General features: G+C 37.4%; 1 protein-coding gene across 3 annotated transcripts in view; it reads right to left on the bottom strand.

Annotated features, from left to right (window-relative positions):
- MBNL3 (muscleblind like splicing regulator 3) overlaps positions 1-19,111 on the bottom strand; it is a 113,952-nt gene extending 94,841 nt beyond the window's left edge. Inside the window, exon 1 of one of the 3 annotated variants that reach the window (XM_012458773.2) lies at positions 18,932-19,111. The gene's annotated coding sequence lies outside the window, so the exon portion shown is untranslated. Of the gene's footprint in view, positions 1-13,820; positions 13,941-18,438; positions 18,904-18,931 lie in introns of those variants that run through there. The other 2 variants (XM_012458766.2, XM_012458774.2) reach the window with 2 other exon arrangements.
- Between the last annotated feature and the right edge of the window lie 282 nt (positions 19,112-19,393).

Below are 19,393 nucleotides of genomic sequence, written 5' to 3'. Positions count from 1 at the left end.
GCTTACCTATTCATTAGTTGATGGACATTTGGGTTGTTTCCAATTTTTGGCTATTGTGACTAAATCAGTACACATGTTTGAAAACAACATGATTAGGATAAAGAAGGACATCCAGGGCAATAAAGGCAATGATGCTTTGTGACACTCAATTTATAGAAAAATGTCTAGGTCCCTTACATTAACACTAAAATTCATTTACTTACATGCTCTGAGTTATATCCTCAGCACATAGAAACATGGCTAACTCAGAGTATGTGATCAATAAAGTATATTGAATGAACAACAAATGCAAAAAAAAAAAACCCAAAAAATTGAAATTGGGGTGAAAAGGAGAGTGAATTAAAGTCTCCTAAAGGAAACATTCCTAGAAAAATATCAGGAACTACCTCTATTAAGTAATAGTAAATCTCACTGTAATACAACTTTTAAAAGTCTGAAACATTTAGGATTGCTATTACTGCCAATATTATGCCAAATAGTCTTATTCTGCACAAGTGTATTATTAATCACGTGATGCTTTCCCCCCTCAACTTTTAAAAGTTTATAATTCTATAATTCGGAAGTGAATTGTAATGTCTGTCGCATCTGGTGCTTCTAGATGTTTACTTCATTCATGCAGCACAATCTTTATCCCGTGCACAATCCTAGGTGGCTAATACACTGTGAAAGAGACAAGCAGTAAACTCAAGTTCCTAATCAAACCTTTTTTTATATTTCCATACTATAACCCTGGGGATTATAGGTACAGACTAATGTTAGAGCATTAAGTTCAAGTTTTGATGCTACTGTTTACTCGCACATGTCTTTGGGCATACTACTTCCTCTCTCTGAGCCCCAGATTCCCCATCTGTAAAAAGGATATAAATAAGATCACCAAATTCATAGGGTTGCTGTGAGGATTAGATGAGATAATGTGTGTAAAGTGCTTACCAAAGAGACTCACACATAGTAAGTAGCTGTTACTATTAGAAAAAAGTACAAAATTACATCACCTCTTCCCACCACTTCTTAATATGATATCATCTTCCTTTTATTTTCCTTTTTTTCCCTAGCAGATTGTTCTACAGTTAGACCCACTCTGAAACTAAAAATTGCCTATCAATTAATACTACATTTAAATAAAAAGATACGATTAAGTGATTTATTTTAGGTCTGTTATTACAAGAGAAAACACAATTGAAAAACTTTCACAACTGCTACACATCTATAACTGGGCCAAGTTCAATAGCTCACACCTGTAATCCCAACACTTTGGGAGGCTGAGGCAGAGGATCACTTGAGACCAGGAGTTCAAGACCAGCCTGCATGACACAGCGGACCCTGTCTATAAAAAAAAAAAATTCTTTTTAATTAACTAAGTGTGGTGGCACATGTCTCTGGTGCCAGCTACTCAGGAGGCTGAGGTGGGAGGATTGCTTGAGCCCAGGAGTTTGGGCTACAGTGAGCTATGATTGTGCCACTAGCACTGCAGCCTGGGCCACAAAGTGAGACCCCCATTTTGTAAAATACAAATACAGTGTAACTGCAAGCTACTACATAACTGTGGTTTAAATATAAGTTAAAGCTGCTCTTATGTTTATTTGTGTATGTGCATGCTGCAGGAGGGAAGGAAAGATATTTAGCACTTAGGATGCCCTGTTATAAACTCATCATATGTAGTCTGTAAATATGCTTTGCAAACAAAAAGAAGACATGCTATCTAATATATTTTGTTGCCGAAGCAATTTTCCAAGATTATAAGTATAGTAATTTCCTGGCTAAGGCTGCCTTGAGAGGATGCCAGCATTGATATGCTATAGAAGGTCAACTGCAGATGTCACACACACTGCTATACCTAACTTTTCTCCATGTATTTTGTAGATTCGCTTTTTTCATGTGAAATTGTGTAGGCTTATTGACTAGACTCAGATAAGTTAGCTCCCTTCCCCTTTGTGCCAACTGCTCTACACATGTAAGGGTACCATTTTCGATTTGAGTATTGGAAGAATCAAATTCCTGGCAAGAAAAGAGGAGACAGAACTTTGGATGTCAATATGGATATTTAGGAACATTGATGCTGTACCAGGAACTGGGGCTAAAGGACTAAATATAATCTTGCACTTTCAGACAAAAGGGAGTTCTGATGATGTACATACACTAGAAAAATTGCTTGGAATTTGAATCGGAGGAAGTGAATACCTCTCAAAGATCACAAGTCCTTCAAACTAGGCTTCTCTGTCTTTGAATAAAGCAAGGTACTTCGCATCCTAAAGTAAATGTTTCTCTCAACTAAAATGCAGCTGGGCAGAGATGGAGGCAAAAACTTTTTCCTGAAAAGCCATTTTAAGACATTTTGAGAGGGATGTGTTTGGAAATACTCTCTCACTACTCACTTGTGTCTTCCTTGCTGGAATTTTTCCACTTTAAGCTCAACAAACAAGTCGTCATTTCTTTGGCATTTATTGCAATATTAATCATACAGACACATGCCCCCCAAAAGATAATGCAGTAAAGACTTGGGGAAAATACGTTTTTCTATAGGTTTCCAATTTTAATTCCTTTAATTTCAATGTGTAAAACTTGTTCAAAAACGTAATTTTACAGAGGAAAAGGATTCTAAGAATGTTGATTATTGATACTATCCAAACCCAAAAAGGATATGTTTGTAAATTGAACTTCTTTATTGAATCTAGTAAATAATCATCACAATACTAAACCACAGAGCAGACCCTGAAAGTGTGGCTAAGATTCCTATGCGGTATAGCTAATTGGTAACACAGAACGTGGACTTAGAGGGGATATCACACTAAATTAATTAGTTAAGAGATGCACAGAGTTCACAGCTTGATTACCAAGCTGTCTGACTGCCTCAAAACAATAGCCTTAATTTAAACCAACCATATAAACTTGCTTTCCTTTGCAGTCCTTCCAATTATCAAGCAAACAGTTGCAAATCATTGATCACAGGCTTATTAAGCTCATTCATGCTATTATTTCAGAACTTAAACCTGCCAAATATTTTTATTTCAACAAAGTAAAATTATATCCTCCATAATCTAAGTGTAAAGCCATTTGATTTTCTTCTCTATATAGGATACCATAAAACCTATTTTTCCCAGTATAAATAATAAATTTATACTAGAAACCATAAACAAAAAATTAAAAGCAAAATTCCTAGATTCACTTCAGAAATGCATTTAACATTTTTTCTCTAGCATTGGGGGAAATATTTTAATCTAAGGTCCTGTTGATTTTGTGCAATGTGTTCTTTTGGCATGAAGATGTCATTAATCTACTTTGATCCCTATTGATAGAGTATTCTTAAATTCTTATCAACAAGTGATGTTTGCAACAATAACTTGAAATGCAGCATAAAAAACCAAAAGCTGAAATTTAAAGGAATACACACACACACACGCACACACGCACATGCACCTAAAAAAACCCCATATGCATACATATGTTTACATATATTTTTAGGAATGTAGCTTTAATGCAATTTGATTCTCAGAATGTGGTATTTGTTTCAACCTCAATTCTAAGGCATTCCACCTAATAAATCTTTTTTATCCTAGAACATGTGGCAAAATAAACACAGTTTTGAAAATGTTGGTTTAGATCATTAGTATCTCTACAATATAATTTCAAAGATTTAAGTTTTTCAATGCATTTGCATTGAAAAATTTCCATCATTTTCCGCTTCAGAGTAAAAAGAAATTTGCAGAACCTCAGAGAGGCATCACCTTTTGTTTGACTAGAATCAACCTAGACATTAAATTAAAAGCTTAAGGTAGAGAAGGTAGAGATATTTTCTACCAATAATCATAAGCTTCTGAAAAAGTGGAAATAAATATATTCTTATAGATGGGAAGATGGGGAGGGTGATTAAAATGAGGGGAATTGAACCAGACCCGAGGTTTATTTTTATTTTTATTAAAGTTGAAATATAAAACCCATGAAAAACTGAACTTGTCAGATGCAACATATGGGAAGTAATGCCTATGGTAAATTTCCAAATTTATGAAAGACACTGAACTCTAGTGTAAAGGCACATAATAGAGTAAAAGTATATCCTTGATAGTTATATTTGAATTCTCATTTTTTATAGCTTTTCCCAAACCTCTCTTTCATTTTCATTGAGCCTGTGCTGTAAAAAGATGTCAGTCAGATTTTCACTATTTCAGTAGCACTGTCTTGCCTCTGAAGCCATTTAAAAATAATCCTGTTATTTTGGCAGAATTCCACTGTCTTTCACCCTCCTCCCACCCCTCCTTTTTTTTTTGGTTGTAGCTATTCCAGTTCTTTTATGAACAACCCTAATCCTCCTTTTTGCCTTTAAGGCAAAAAGAATAAAGAAGACCCAAAGTTCAGGCTCACCAGAGTTCTGCATAAATTACTTGATCAGACTGCACAATTAGTACTGTGCATATTAACAGAGATGTTGGGCAAGTAGGGTAGCCACTCAGAACATATTCCATGCTTGACAGACACTTTCGATATTCTCTTCTGCTTCCTTTTCATCAGCCAGTAAGTACATCTAAGTCATCTCTATCCTAATAACAAAACCTTTCCTTCCCTTGATGTAATTTCCTTTTGAAGTTCCAACATATCTCATCCGTCATCATCATATAGCTCAAAAATGCATCATTACCACTTTCACTTTCCAACTTTTCATTTACTCCTCAACCCACTGGAAACCAGCTTCTTGGCTCTCCAAAGTCACCAACAACCTTTTCAATGCCCAAACCAGTGGCCTCAACTTACATAATTCCTGCAGTATCTGTTGTGTTCTCTTCTTCTAGAAACTTTCTTTGTCCTTTACTTCTATAACAAAAAAATTCCTCCTGTGTGGCTCAACTTGGGCTGCCCTGGACACTCCTAAGGTTGAGGGATTAATTTTCAACATCTCGCCCTGTTATTTTCTCTGCATTCTGGCCAAGTTTAATCCAATTTTGTTCTAGATTTTTCTACATGGCTTTCATTAGCACTTAACTCCACATCATTTCACACTCCTAACTCCTCACTCTACATCCACCTCTCAAGCCTCTTCCTCTGTTTCTCCTATCCTACTGTAGCACCATCCATCAAAGAGTGAAAGCAGTCTTTTGTTACATCAGGATGGGTAAGAGATTAGTGTTGGCTTGATTTATAATGAAATAAATATCTTCATGGATGGAAGAGGCAGGCCATGGGCCATTAGATGGTCCCCAAATGATGAAGCAAGACAGAAAAGCAATGATTGTGGGTTGGAGGTGTTGTATATAAAAAGTAAGCAGGGACTTGAAGATAGAATTTTTAGCCTGATATGTATCTATTAGATGCCAAAGAAAGTATTTGCCTGGCTATAACCAATTGTATTTCATAACCAAAAAAAACTGTCATAACAAAATGAAAGTACCTAGCAAAGCATCTGGCACACAGTAATTGTTCAATAAATGTCAGTTGACTCTGAATAAACACCTATTACAGGACGTTTTTATTGGGTGTGAAAATGGGGGTTCAAATTTTATTCCTATATATAAACTCCTGCCTACAGATACTAAGATTGATTTAAAAGTATAATACATTCCTGGAAGTGAAGGTGGCTGTAAACACTATTATTTCTCCTGCCACCCAAGTGCTACAAGAGCCAATGTCAAACTGCCTGGGCCTGCCAACTTAAGGAAATGTCAAGGGAAGTCTCAGGCCTCTAACATCTTACATGGTTCAATTGTGTACCATTATTCACACCAACCCAATCAGAAAGGGACTCTTAACAGCACAGAAGCCATAGTTTTTTACTGTATTTTCTGACTTCCTATTTCTTAAGTCTTTCTTGCTCTAGGAAGCAAAAAGTATAAAGTCTCAAAAGTCTGGATGCGTGCTTCACAAGAGTCTCTTTATAGGGATCCAAGGAAACCCTACTTAACTTTAAAAATCTGCCATTTCAAGAGGGTTTTGTTTTCTTCTGTTTTAATGATTACCTAACATGAGGAATAATATGAGCCAAAGCTCCTCTCCTGGTTCTGAGATGGTCAGGCTTTATTTCAACATGATTACATTTATTTATTTATTTATTTATTTATTTATTTATTTATTTATTTTTATTTATTTTTTAAACCGTTGTGAGTACATAGAAGGTATATATATTTTGTTTTCTTTATGTCCAAATAATTGCAGGCTTCCTGACAGTGCTAATGGTTGCAATTCTTGGGACCAAGGGGTTTCCCTCATTTATGAGTTTAGGGAAAATTCTGCTAACAGCAATACAGCATTTCAAACTTCTTTTGGATTTCATGAAAATGAGGAATGCGGTATAAGGGATTCCGCAAGCAAAATATCAGCAAACCATGCAGCTCTTTCTCTCTTTCCTTCCTCCTCCTCCATTCTACAAGAAAGTTTGCCTCCACAGTCTTATTGCCTACCAAAGAAAATTTCCGCTCACAAGAAACAAAATAAACTCACCTGTCAAAAGTCTTGAGTTCTGTGTATACCTTAAAGTTTCAAATGTAATATGGAAGGTGTGTCACATAACAGGTCATAATATTTCCCAGACAGCCTGATGAAAGCTAGAATGCTGCATTAAATGAATGATAGGTTGGGGTTTAGTTGGCTTGAGCACTCCCTTTCACATAGCTTTTGCTTATCACTATTAATTTTTCAAGCACCCCATAACAAAAAATCCCAGAAGGCTAACGTGCAAAAGGTAGCTGACACCCAAAACAATGACTAATTTTGTTTGCCTAAAACACACAATCAACTACATGCTTCCTACAGCTGAAAACCCTGAACAACTCACACTCAAACCTCCTACACCTTATTTAACCGACTCTATACTACTCTGTAAATGTTTACAGTGAAATAGATGCTTAAAGGCAAAGGTATTCTATAACCCCCCAAAATATGTATTTCAAAATATGCTTTCTAAAGATCTCAATATCAGACTAAGAAAGTTAAAACCATTAACTCCCAGGATGAGGGCATGTATTCAGTTTCACCCATCAACATTTTTTAGTTTTTATCATCATGAACAGAATAATGTATATAATGGGTTTTGTTAGTGATGATGTAAGTCTTTTTTTTTTTTTTTAATGGAGTCTCACTCTGTTGCCCAGGCTGGAATGCAATGGCGCTATCTCGGCTCACTGCAACCTCCACCTCCCGGATTCAAGCGATTCTCCTGCCACAGCCTCCCAATAGCTGGGATTACAGGCACCCACTACTGCCCTTGGCTAGTTTTTGTATTTTTAGTAGAGACAGGGTTTCACCATGTTGGTCAGGCTGGTCTCAAACTCCCGATGTAACTCTTTATTATGGTACTTAATTTGTTTTGCATCTCATTCCATGAATTGATTGCTAATTACACAATCAGTAGATGTCTAAGTCTTTTTCTATTCTTAACAATATTTAAATGTACTATATCTGACAAGGGAGATACAAACTCACAATCACAGAGTTTAGTCACTAATTCATAAAAGCTGACATTTTATTTTCAGAGCAGTCACTTTAGTTTTAACATTCAAATATCTATAAAGCCTTACTGCATGTCAAGTCCTCAAAGCTTTGGAAGTAACAGTGCTTTAAGGCTCTGAAGGATATCCACAGGAAGAGACCTTTGGGAATGAATTCAGTATGTCTCAGGCAGAAAGAGATTTAATGACACTGGGAGGGAAATGGAGGAGAGGTGAGGATGAAGACAAACTCCTCATGATCCTACCGGAAATGCAATAGTACCCCAGAAGGCAATATTTTCCTCCCCTTGACAATCATTTAATTCTAAGAAATATGCACAAATTGGCCAGACTTGTAAGGACGATTCCAATATCCTAATGGGTCACATTCAGTAGTTAATCTCCTATCTGTTCATGTGAGTAAATCTTATTTGTTCCTACTACTGGGCTCAATACTCATTAGTACCAAGAAAAGAAAGATTGGAAAGACTATGTGGCTATTTTTTTCATTTCTGTAATCATTCCCATTAATATTCTAGGTATATTTAACAGACTTTTAGCTTATACCTCTGCTACAATTTTAAAATTCATTTTAAAGCGTGCCTTTGTTCATTGCAGAAAAAACAGACACCCACAGCTTTTTTCCAGCATAAACATTTATATTTATTTATCAATCAGCTTGTTTCCTTCTTGTAAACACATTCTCTCTTGGTATGACCATTTTTGATTTATGAAAATCAAAAACAATTTTTGAGCCCTTTAACTTATATTTCACTTAGTAAAATGAGCTGGATTTTCTTCCAACATTTAATATTTTTGGATAATTCTTTTGCAGTTCGAAGCATCTCAATTGTTCCAATATTTTTAGCTGGCATTTTTTGTTTTTGTTGTTGTTAAACATCATCTTTTGGCTTTTTTTCCCCAGACAGTTTTATTTTCAGTGTCCTAATGTTCTAGCAATACCACTTAGTAAATACATAATATATAAAGTTTCTGCCTTCAGGACTGCAAAATACCTTGCACATTAAATCTTATAGCACATCTATAGCAATATCTTACTGTTCAGTTTGAAAAGAAGATGCATTAACTATCAGATACTGAACCAACAGCCCTAGGTATGTCATCACCAAAGCCCTCAGCATTTCTTGAGCATCTTCCCTTGAAAAAAAAGAGGAAAAATATTTCTGAGACAGAAATAACATCCACAAAAACACTGACTTTTAAACCTTTCTGACAGCAACAAATAGTAAGAAACACCATTTACATCGTAACTCAGGGTATATGTGCATGGATTTGAAATAATAGGTTCACCCAAAATACCTCATCTTACTACATGATACATGTTGATATTTTCTTACTATTTAATGCAATTCTGTTTAATAGAAATGCTAATCACAACCTACTAAATGGATCTCATTATGCACCAATGAGTTGTTGCTACCACTGAAAACTACAATGACAGAATAAATAGACTTTCCTAATACCACAAGGTAATGCTGTTGGATCCAAATATAGTAAACCTACATTAATTTTGATGCCACTAGTTCAAATTGTGATAACTGAACCTGAACCAGCTTGAAATATATATTTTAGATTACCTATAAAGAAAGGTTTTGCTAAACAAAATAATAATGTCCAGGCCAGGCGCGGTGGCTCATGCCTGTAATCCCAGTAGTTTGGGACGCCGAGGCAGGCAGATCACCTGAGGCAGGAGTTCAAGATCAGCCTGAGCAACATGGTGAAACCCCATCTCTACTAAAAATACAAAAATTAGACGGGTATGGTGGTGGGCGCCTGTAATCCCAGCTACTCAGGAGCTTGAGGAGGGAGAATCACTTGAACCTGGGAGGCAGAGGTTGCAATGAGCTGAGATTGTACCACTGCACACTAGCTTGGGCGAAAGAGTGAGACTCCATCTCCAAAAATAAAAATAAATATAAATACAAATACATAAATAAATACAGTTATGTTGCTAACTATAAATGTGTGTAAATATTCAGGCCAATCTACTTAGAAAAAACCTTGTTTGCTCTTAGTCCAAATCAGTTTGTAAATCGAATACTGTCTTTAATCTGAGCTAGCAAAATTTTAGTGTATCTTAACATTCAAACTAAAAAATGTTCAAAAACTAAAATAATGTTTTGAAATATATATATATATTAGTTAATCAGCCACTTTTTTGTTTATAAATCTGCTCTGGACATCATCTAATAATAACAACAGTAATGAGTATACAGTTTATTTGTGGAATGTTTTGAACTTCAGAAAACCCTTTCACTTTTGTGAACTGGTAATGACCAGCAATCCCTGGATTACTGAATATTTAAAAAGCATGTAATGACATTTGCCAGACTCAAAAATGAAACTTAATATTTGGTTTGTTCTGCATGTGACAGATTACTCAGTTCCATGAAGAAATGCAGGTGTCTGGCCGTGAATGATTGCCTCTATTTCAGAGATTCAACCCACCCCTGCCATCCCCCCACCAAATTTGGAAGATATGAAAGACATTTAAATTTCAAGGTAAAGGACCAAGCCAAGTTGTGGAGTCAGGGATATTGGTGGGGAGAAGTTGTCACATAGCCTCCTTTATATGGAGGTACCTACCAAAAAACTCAGAACAGATGTTTGTCTTTTATAAACATTTAACTTTTTAGCAAATGGAAGGTTTAGTTAGGAAGCTAAGGGAGTGAAGGGCAGGCCAGGAAGTCAGAGATTCCTAGATGTGAACCCAGCCTCAATCTTATTCTGTTTTTGCTCTAAATCAATGCCAAACTCTTCACACCTCAGCTGCTTTATAGCAGGCAAGAATTATACTGAGGACAAAACTGTTTCCTGGAAATGTCATGGGTTAAATGATTACTATTACAGCTCTCAGTGGTACTTCCACAAAAGGCAAAGCACTCTTCATGTGTATTATTTACTTTCATTATATTAGTAGATCAAAGTAAAACATCTATATGCTGCTAAACTGTCCGTGAAAACAAACCATTCTTTCCATTCCTTTCCAAGTTTTTGTCCACTTTACTAATGATCAGTTATTCAACCAATTAGGAAACTCAATCATGTGATCTTAAAGGTTTTTCAAGTAGCTGTAACACTGAGTTAAGAATTATCTGGTAGGCAGTTAATGGCAAGTTCAGGGCCCTCAACTTTATTTGGCCAGTCTCTATTGGACCATCGACCTATAGGAAATGCCCTCCCATCGAAAGCCCAATTTGGCAACCTGTGGGAAAGAGGTAGTTTGGCCCTGTTAGTTTATTTGTGGAACCAGATCCAGTCACTTATTAGGAAAAGCAGCTCAATTCTCCATATGGATGAGGAGGCACCAATCCATACCCAGCTCGGCCCACGGTGCTCTGGGCTCTTCAAAGGGCAGAATGTGGTTTCACTTTCTCCCCACCACTTCATGAGAAAAGCAGCCTGGTCGCTTCCTGGCATTTAATGAATGGTCCTCTCTCCGTGGATTTGGACTGTTGGTCCTTCCAACCAGTCATTAGCTGGCAGGAAATGCCCTCCTCAGCAATCACTATTGTGTAAATAAAGCCATAAACTTTCGAAGGCCCATGCAATCCCAGACCACAAAGCTGCACGTGTGGGGGGGTGGTGTTGGGGGAGGGACCTTGATTGTAAAAGCACTGCCTTTCAAATTAAACTCAAACCACATGATACAGTTCATAAAATATACGAAACATGCAGCCCAGTGACAGATTTATTGTGGCCTTACAGAATAAAGAAAAAAAAAAACTCTATATGGAAAACACAGCTACTTTTGACTCAAATAGCCCCCAAACAGGAAGCTAAAAGCAAATCAGCCAGCTGTGGCCTCACTAAGTTATGAAGGAGACCAGTGCAACCAGCATTTCCTGTCATTGCTTGTCACTGTTTCTGAGTGCCTCTGTCTGAACTGTTTTCTTAGATGGCTAAAAATATTACAGAGATTTCTTTGGGGATAGACACAAGGCAACAAGGAGGCCTATTATATGATCCAGGCTTGAAAGTGAAAAATGTAACTTTTATCCAAAAAACATTCACTTAACACAGGTTACAGATCCAGTCACTTGAACCCCTGCATTTTAATGAATACTGGAATAAAAGCCCATATTTGTAAAAGCATTTAGAATCTGATCTTAGATTGCTTAGCTGTTTCCTGTTAATTTAGGATCAATGTTCAGAAACAATTTTCATGTCCTTTGATTTGTGACAGAGCTGGAGACTACAATATCCCAGAAAACTAGCTTCTTAGAGTTCCTGTCTCATCATGATCATCATCGTCATCCCACAAAACGACCTGTGCAAGTTCAAAGTATGTGCATGTAAGAGAGTTCTCTAAATCAAATCACATTTCAGATCCTTTTAAGAGGATGTGATGATGATGATGACATTCTTCACAAAATACGGAGGCAGTCTTGTCTTTTTTTCAACACTGGGAAATGCCAAGCCCTAGGACACATCTTTCTAGCCTGTCAACTTCTCAATCACAAAACAGCTTTGGAGGGGGAGTTTCAGTAAGAAAGCAAAAGCATTCTGCCCTGGTATTGTTGCCGCACTGAATCTCAGTGTATCCAAATGAATTCCCCAGCAAAACCAGGTTTATCTCTCAGAGAAAGATAGGATTAAACATGGGGTAGAGGAGCAACTTGTGAGTCAGTCAAAAGTCCCATCAAAACATGGAGAAGCCTGGAGGACATTGTTATATGAGATAAACCAGGCATAGAAATATACATACTGCATGTTCTCACTCATATGTGGAAGCTGAAAGAGTTGATCTCACAGAAGCAGTGAGTAAAACAGTGGTAACTAGAGCCTGGGAAGGGTAGGGGTTGGGAAATAGCCAAAGATTGATTAATGAACACAAAACTATAGTTACACAAGAGGAATAAACTGCAGTGTTCTATAGCACAGTAGGGTGACAATAACAACACTTCAGTTTATATTTTCAAGTAGCTAGAAGAGAGGATTTTGAAAGTTCCCAACACAAAGAAATGACAAATGTTTGAGGTGATGGATATGCTAAATACCCAGATTTGATCATTACACATTGTATGACGTATTGAAATATCATACTCTACCCCATAAATATTACAATTATTAAGTGTCAACTAAAAATACACATGTAAATTTGTAAAAAGAACTCTCAGACCCTCCCTCTAGTCAATCAACGGGCGTTACCCCTTTCTCCTCATTTGGATTGGTGACACTGATTTTCAAGTCATCTTCTATGGCGAGTGGAACCTACCCTGAACTGAAGTTTAGAGGCAGACATGGAGCCCTTCACTGCTCATACTGGTCTCCTCCCTGGTTCTGATGTCATGATATCTAAACGTCATGATGACCATTTACCTAAGGCCTCAAATTCACAAATTGCCTCAGATGCAGATGTTTAACACTATCTCCAGATAGGTTTATGTATTTTGACCGTATATTTTCATTTGCATTACAAAGCAAATTTAATAAATGTAAACATATACACCACAAAAAGTCCTGCCGAAATTCAAGGTCCTTCTCAAAAAAAGGCCCTCTCTTGGGGAGCCTGTCAATCTGAGTCTGGCCTTGGCCCTGGCTTCAGAAAGCCAACAGAGTGCATAATGACACAGCCTCTGTCTGCAGCTGAGGCCACTGCTATAGGCATTCATGAAACATATCAGATTACACAGGCATGGTACCCCAACCCCTCCCCAATGATTTTATGTATTTGGAAGTCCTTAAATATAAAATATAACTCTATAACATGTACTATGTTTCACTTCATATATCTGGGTGAGCTAATAAGGTTTCTCTTTATGTTGTCCAATTACTTGGGGGAAAATACCGACATAAAGGAGTTGGGAGTTTAAATTTTTCTCAAAATCACTTCTGAAAGAAATGCCCCCATCCTTTCTTTGGGATCCCCAAGGATCACAGACAGCAAACAGTTTTTAAAATATCAATGTACCCTTTCGCAAAACAGCACCCCCAACTGGTCCATTATCAAACGCCTACTTTTCAGAGGATAATGTGATCTCCCCCCACCTCTGCGCCATGGGTCTTGTTGAATTTGTCACTATATTTTAAATGGAACTCAGAAAAAAAGCGTTCTGAGTATATAGTATATAAATCCAACCTTAAAACAGCCACCTTAATATTATATATTTTGACAATCTCATTTTCCCCATTCATAAATTAAGTAACTGAGGAATTATTTCATGAGATATATGCCCAGTTAATATTCTCCAGGGTATTTTCTTTTGCTTTGTTTTGTTTTCCTGTGTAGAAGTTGAGTACTACAAAACAAAAGGTAAAACGCAAGCTGTCTGGTTCTTTCACTCTCTCATTTCGCTAATAGACCACCCCTCCCATGCCACTCTCCAACACAACCTCTTGTTTAGTTACTTTGTACTGTCACATAAGGAGAAATTGCAAGCACTGTACCTAAAGACGGATTATCCTCTGGGCACAAAAGATGATTGTGGTGGATCTGAAATGACAGCTCTTGTCTCTTCTACTGTGTGGACTTTGCTTTCTGGACACAAGAAAAAGAGGCGCTATTCATACCTGTATCTTGGTAAATAAAAACCTATGCAAATCCAGCCTCTAAATGGGCAATTAGCATCTGACTGAAAATGAGACAGCTCCCAGTGTCCTTTTTGGATTTTGTCTGTAACTTCATCACTTCCTCAACTATACATGACGGGAGACATCAGAGTCACAGTATTTCTGATTTTTTTCTTTATTTTTAACCTGGCGAAACTGTTAAAGAACTGTTTCTACGTAAACATTTCTTTATAATGAAGACTGATATCCCTTGGATGTGGGGGAGGTATTCTAAATGCAACTACAAGTGAAAGAAAAGTAGCAGAAGCCAGTCCTCAAAGTCTCAGCCCCAAAGCTGGCATTGTTGCATCTCCCTGGACTTGAGTTGCTCCTGTGGCCTCCAACAGTCATTCAATCTAGTGTTCAGTCTGCTTATTGGTGTTGATTTTTCTTTTGTCAATAAAAAACAGAAATAATGCTACAGGGAAGAATGTTTGTAACATGCAAAAACAAGTTAGAAAGATTAATATAGTCTTTCATTTCTTTAACAAACTTTTACTGAGAACCTATTATTTACTAGGCACTGGGGATATGAGGTAAAGAGACCCAATAACCTCTGCTTAATGAAGAGTTACTGGTACATTCAAAGAAATCTTAGTAAGCCTGAAGAAACCTTTCTCAACTTTTCACACCAGTTGAAGGCAACGTCAAGACGCTCAGGATTCTAAGAATCCAATATGAGCAATTTTAAGCTAATTTGAATGATCCTAAATGGAAAACAAAATCCAATAAACTATCAGACTCCAGGATGCTTCCATCGCTTAAAGAGATCAAATGACCTCTAGTCTCTACAGCCAACCCCCTGCATTTGTGTCCAGGTGGCCGTTCCTCAATGGGAGGCCATTTCTTTCTAAGCTCTTCAAGTTCACTCACTGTCTGGGCTCAAAACAAACTCCTGCCTCAAATCAGAAAACAAATCATTCCTTTTCCTTCTGAGCCAAATTAATGCTGATACAAGTAAAACTTGAGAGTCAACATAATATTTTAGGAAGCATGTCTAATTGAGTCCCATGCTTCGGCTTCTTGAAAACCACCATATACATACAAAGGGAGAACGCGCGCACACACACACACACACAAACACACACACACATTTAAATCAAGCCTCCTTTTATTCTTGCTTCCTCTTGAGTTCTGAGCAAAGCATCTTTTTTTTCTGAAAGTTAACTGCCTGGAGTTGAACAATCAGAGCCCTGGCTCTTTTCCTGAGCCTCAGAGAGACATCATTATATCAAATATTTATTATCGTTTACGGTGAATGTTTTTTCTTTTATTCTTAGAATTGGAGGAATGCTATAAAAATAGGTATTTTTCTATAATCTTCCGGTGAGAAAGCAATGTATATCTGCATAAATTGTTCCGAATTGACCACTAATTTGCACACTCATGTATGTGTGTGTTTGTATGCCTAGGCAATTTGGAAGTCCCATTATTTCTTAAATAAAAATGATAAGGTCCTACTTCCCAGATTATATTGTTTTCCCCATTAATCTTTAAAAAACACTATCATTCAATCTAATACCAAGCACATCCAAAAGATGGGTTAAGATTGAAGTTTTACTAGAATGATGTGAAAAAAAAAATTTTCTTATCCCTTTCAGGTCATGTGGATGTTATTAACATCCAATAAAACAATTAATACCTTATTTACCCTAATTCTCAAAGTTGCCTTTCCAACACTGTCATTTGGCTATCTTGAGGCAACAGATAACCATTTAGGAAGAACAGAACGTCATGGAACCATCTGGTATCCGTAAGACATAAAAGCCCACGTTATTATAGATCTAATTGCTTTCTTTCAGTCATAATTTATGTTTGTTTGCTGGTTGGTTAATTGACAATTAAACAACTTGCTCCCAGACACAGTTTCTTCTCTTTCAGGAAAAGTGTCCATCTTATTTTGGCTGAGGCTCAGGTTTCTTTCTATATTTGAAGTGAGAGCTACATCACACCTAGAGAAAAGCAGAAAAATCCCACAAACACAACTTCTGATTTCTATTTTCTTGACATCGCATACATTTGTAATGGGGAAAAATCCATCTGTTCTGCCTAGTAGACATTGCCACAAGAAAACTCAACAGTATGGAAGAACCTTGATGAAGTAAAGGTGAGTGTCGCCTTCATGCTCTTACAGACACTTGATAGTGTTAACATGGCAGTGACCATTATCTAACTTTAATTACAGGATCAAATTACTTGTCAAAAACGTACTATAACTTATGTACTGTCAGCTACGCACCAATCCCTATTTGTAAGCCTATCAGACAACATTATTTATTTCAAAACAGAAAAATTCTGCCACCTTCCTGAATTTATTGTACTATAAGCAGAATAAAAGTAAAATGTTATCAATAGAAATCTTCATCATTTTAGAGCTTTTCACTCCATTCACTCCCCTCCTCCCTCACACATAAAGGCAGCTGGGTGAAGAACAAAACTCTACTAAACTATATTGTCAACATCTGCACAACAGTTAAGAGGCTGTCACTGTTCCAGCATGTGCTATATGTACTATACAGTCACTCAAAAGACAAAACCTTTTTTATTCCCAAGCCACTGTGATTACTGGGAAGTACCACAGTGAAGCTGGATAGATAATAATACACCTACTAGTCAAAAAGATGAAGTACACAAGTGCCTGGAAGTACAGTGAGAGCCAAGAGAACCCACTGAGTTGCCTGCACATAAGATGCAGGCAACTAGGCAAATGTACATACTAATATTTGAATGTTTAGGTTCTTGTGAGTGCACAAAAATGCCTTCTGATTAAATTAAAAGCTGTACCGAAAATCTATTCTGCTGTGAGTTTATAAGCTATTCATTTTTCTTTTTAATGCAACATTTATTAAGCACCTACTTTGTGCAAAGCATTATTTAGGTAGAAGGTAGGTGCAAGAGATAACCATTTAGGAAGAACAGAACGCCAATCCCAAAATACTAAAGGTACTTTGCTACCAGCTGATAATCATAAAAAGCAGCTGTTGTGAAATGCCCGAAGTGGACAGTTGAGGAAAAAGGGTACTTTATAATAGTCCTGGGAGTCATTACGATTACTTAAAGTAGTAAAGGAAATTAGAGAAATGAAGTAGCCCTTAGAAGTACAGCAAAACATGCAGTCACCACTTGTAGCCCAGCACTATATCAATTATCTCTCAAAACTTTTTTTTTTTTTTTTTTTTTTTTTACAAACTCCTTCACTTATGTTTTCGTATAAGGTCTCCAATCTCATCACTGTATGAGGCAGCAGAATGTTAACTGGCAAAATTTCCCCCAGTTTGTCTATTCTGGCCTCAAGGCTTAGTATCTTCACTTTCTTTTAAGGATGCATTTGGTCCAAAGTCTTTTAGCAGCAAGGCATCACATCCAGAAGCAAGCTGTTCTGAACTGGGATCTAAGTCCATAACCACTAAAAATGGGATAAGTTGTTTTTTCTCATCCTCTCTTTACCAAAATACAAGTGTTTATTGCTGTACCTGCAGGAACTCTCATTTTAGACATGAAGCAATGAATTGCCCCACATACTTCTCTCAAGAATAATATGAAAAACTGCTGAAAATTTGTTGTATAGTAAATTCCATTGTAAACAGTTTGATTGTTTGTTTCTAGGTAGACTACAGCACCTGGGCAGAAAACGACACCATGCTTTAATAAATGCAAAACAATATGTTTCTCCCTTTCCCCACACTTGCTAAATTTAGTAGCAGGAGTGTCTGCCAACCAAGTAGTTTCTACTGCTTTGGGAGAAGAAGTGAACAGCGATAGAATATTATCAGCTGAGCTGTGGGCAAAAGCCCATTTTAGACTATGTTTGAAGAAGTTTTGGTTAATATGAAAGCATCCACCAAAGGTATTACACATAAGAAACAAGTTTAAAATTACTTTAAAAAGTAGTTAAACATTCAGGACTAGATTTTCATGGGCCAAGTAGAAAATAGGAATATAATCAGGAAAAATCCGAGGTGCCTAGTTGTCAATAAACCTTTCAACAGAGGGGAAAGAAAACAAAACAATTTAGATAAATTGTATTAAGCATGCATGTTAAGTTATTCCCACATACCAACAGTCTGTTTTCCAAACATTGCATCAGTAATGACCCAAACGTTTATTGACTAAAGCAGAGTCCGCTTAATAAAAAAGTACCAATCATTTCAAAATTAAATCTTGCAAGTTTTGTTTTAATTGATGCTTTCCCATGAAGTCTACACACGAATACGGAGAGGCTGTGGGGATCCCAGCTCAATTTACAGTGATGTAAGAACATCTAGGAGAAAATAATTCCTGTAAAACACATTAATTAGAGGCACAAAAAATGTATCTGTTCTATTCATCTATCAATCAATCAAGAGTGGTCAGAAAAACACATAGTAGGTCTACTACCCTAATTACGAAACTACAACAATGAATCACTTAAATGTCAACTTTCATTACTCGTCTGGGTTTAATTTCGTTTTCTTACCATAAAAGCTTATTGTGTGATTGTTAAAAACTAAAGTTCCCTTTTTAATAGTCTCCTAAAATCTACCCTCATGCCCTTCAAACCCCAGTAGCAAAAGCAAGCTGCCCAAATGTGTTGACTCCGGGCGGGAAGAGACAAGGTTCTGCAAGGAAGCTGTGGCACTGCTCATGATATCGCGTGAAAACGGGGAAATTAGTTGTTAAAAAGCATTTGCTGCTGATATGCCATGCAAGAATTTCCTTTAAATTAAAAAGAGATAGAGAAGAAAGTAGAAAAAAGGAAGAAGGAAGGGGAGGAGGAGGAAGAGGAAGAAGAAAAAGGAGGAGGAGGAAAGGAGGAAACAAATGATCAAAGCTCTAAAATCGCAACAAAGTTGCAGGATGACTTTTCCTTCTATTTGCTATTTTGTAAAATGAAGTTTAAGAGGCATTATTTCCTCGGGGTCCTAGGAAGGCAGCCACTCTTACAAATCCCAAATCATCTCCAGCCTTACCTTACGCTGTTAGCGCAAACCCAGGGGCTAAGGGGCCCTGATCTCAGCGGCAGCAGCAGGGGCAGCGGCACATGCCATCTGTTAGCGGCAGAAGCAAAAGCAGCGCTGCGCGAGGTGGCCCCGGTGCCGGGAGAGCCTTTAGCAGGGGTGCATACTGAATGCCGCCATTTTAAAGCGAGATTCCTGAAATCATTAGATATAAGCAAATTAAAGCCCGCCCCACCTCCAGAACTTCAGGGCTGGGACTTGCAACCCGGCTCCAAGTCGGCGGCTCTGGGGTATAAAATGTCAAGTCTACAGACAAGCGCACGCGGACTCTAGGACGGAGGCGACGGTCCCCCCTCTCCCTTCTGCCCCCTTGGCCCCCTCGTGCTTTTGCAAGACTCCTTTCGTTTCCAGGGCCCAGAATATTTTCTTTTCTGGGCTCCTCGGGGCCCCTTCCCGGGCCCGGCTGGCGGGCTG

The sequence above is a fragment of the Aotus nancymaae genome, unplaced genomic scaffold, assembly GCF_030222135.1.
Source record: "Aotus nancymaae isolate 86718 unplaced genomic scaffold, 86718_ANA_hifiasm-v0.15.2.pri h1tg000004l, whole genome shotgun sequence".
NCBI lineage: Eukaryota > Metazoa > Chordata > Mammalia > Primates > Aotidae > Aotus > Aotus nancymaae.
The sequence above is the reverse complement of the archived record's forward strand: the minus strand, read 5'-3'. Positions and strand labels throughout refer to the sequence as shown.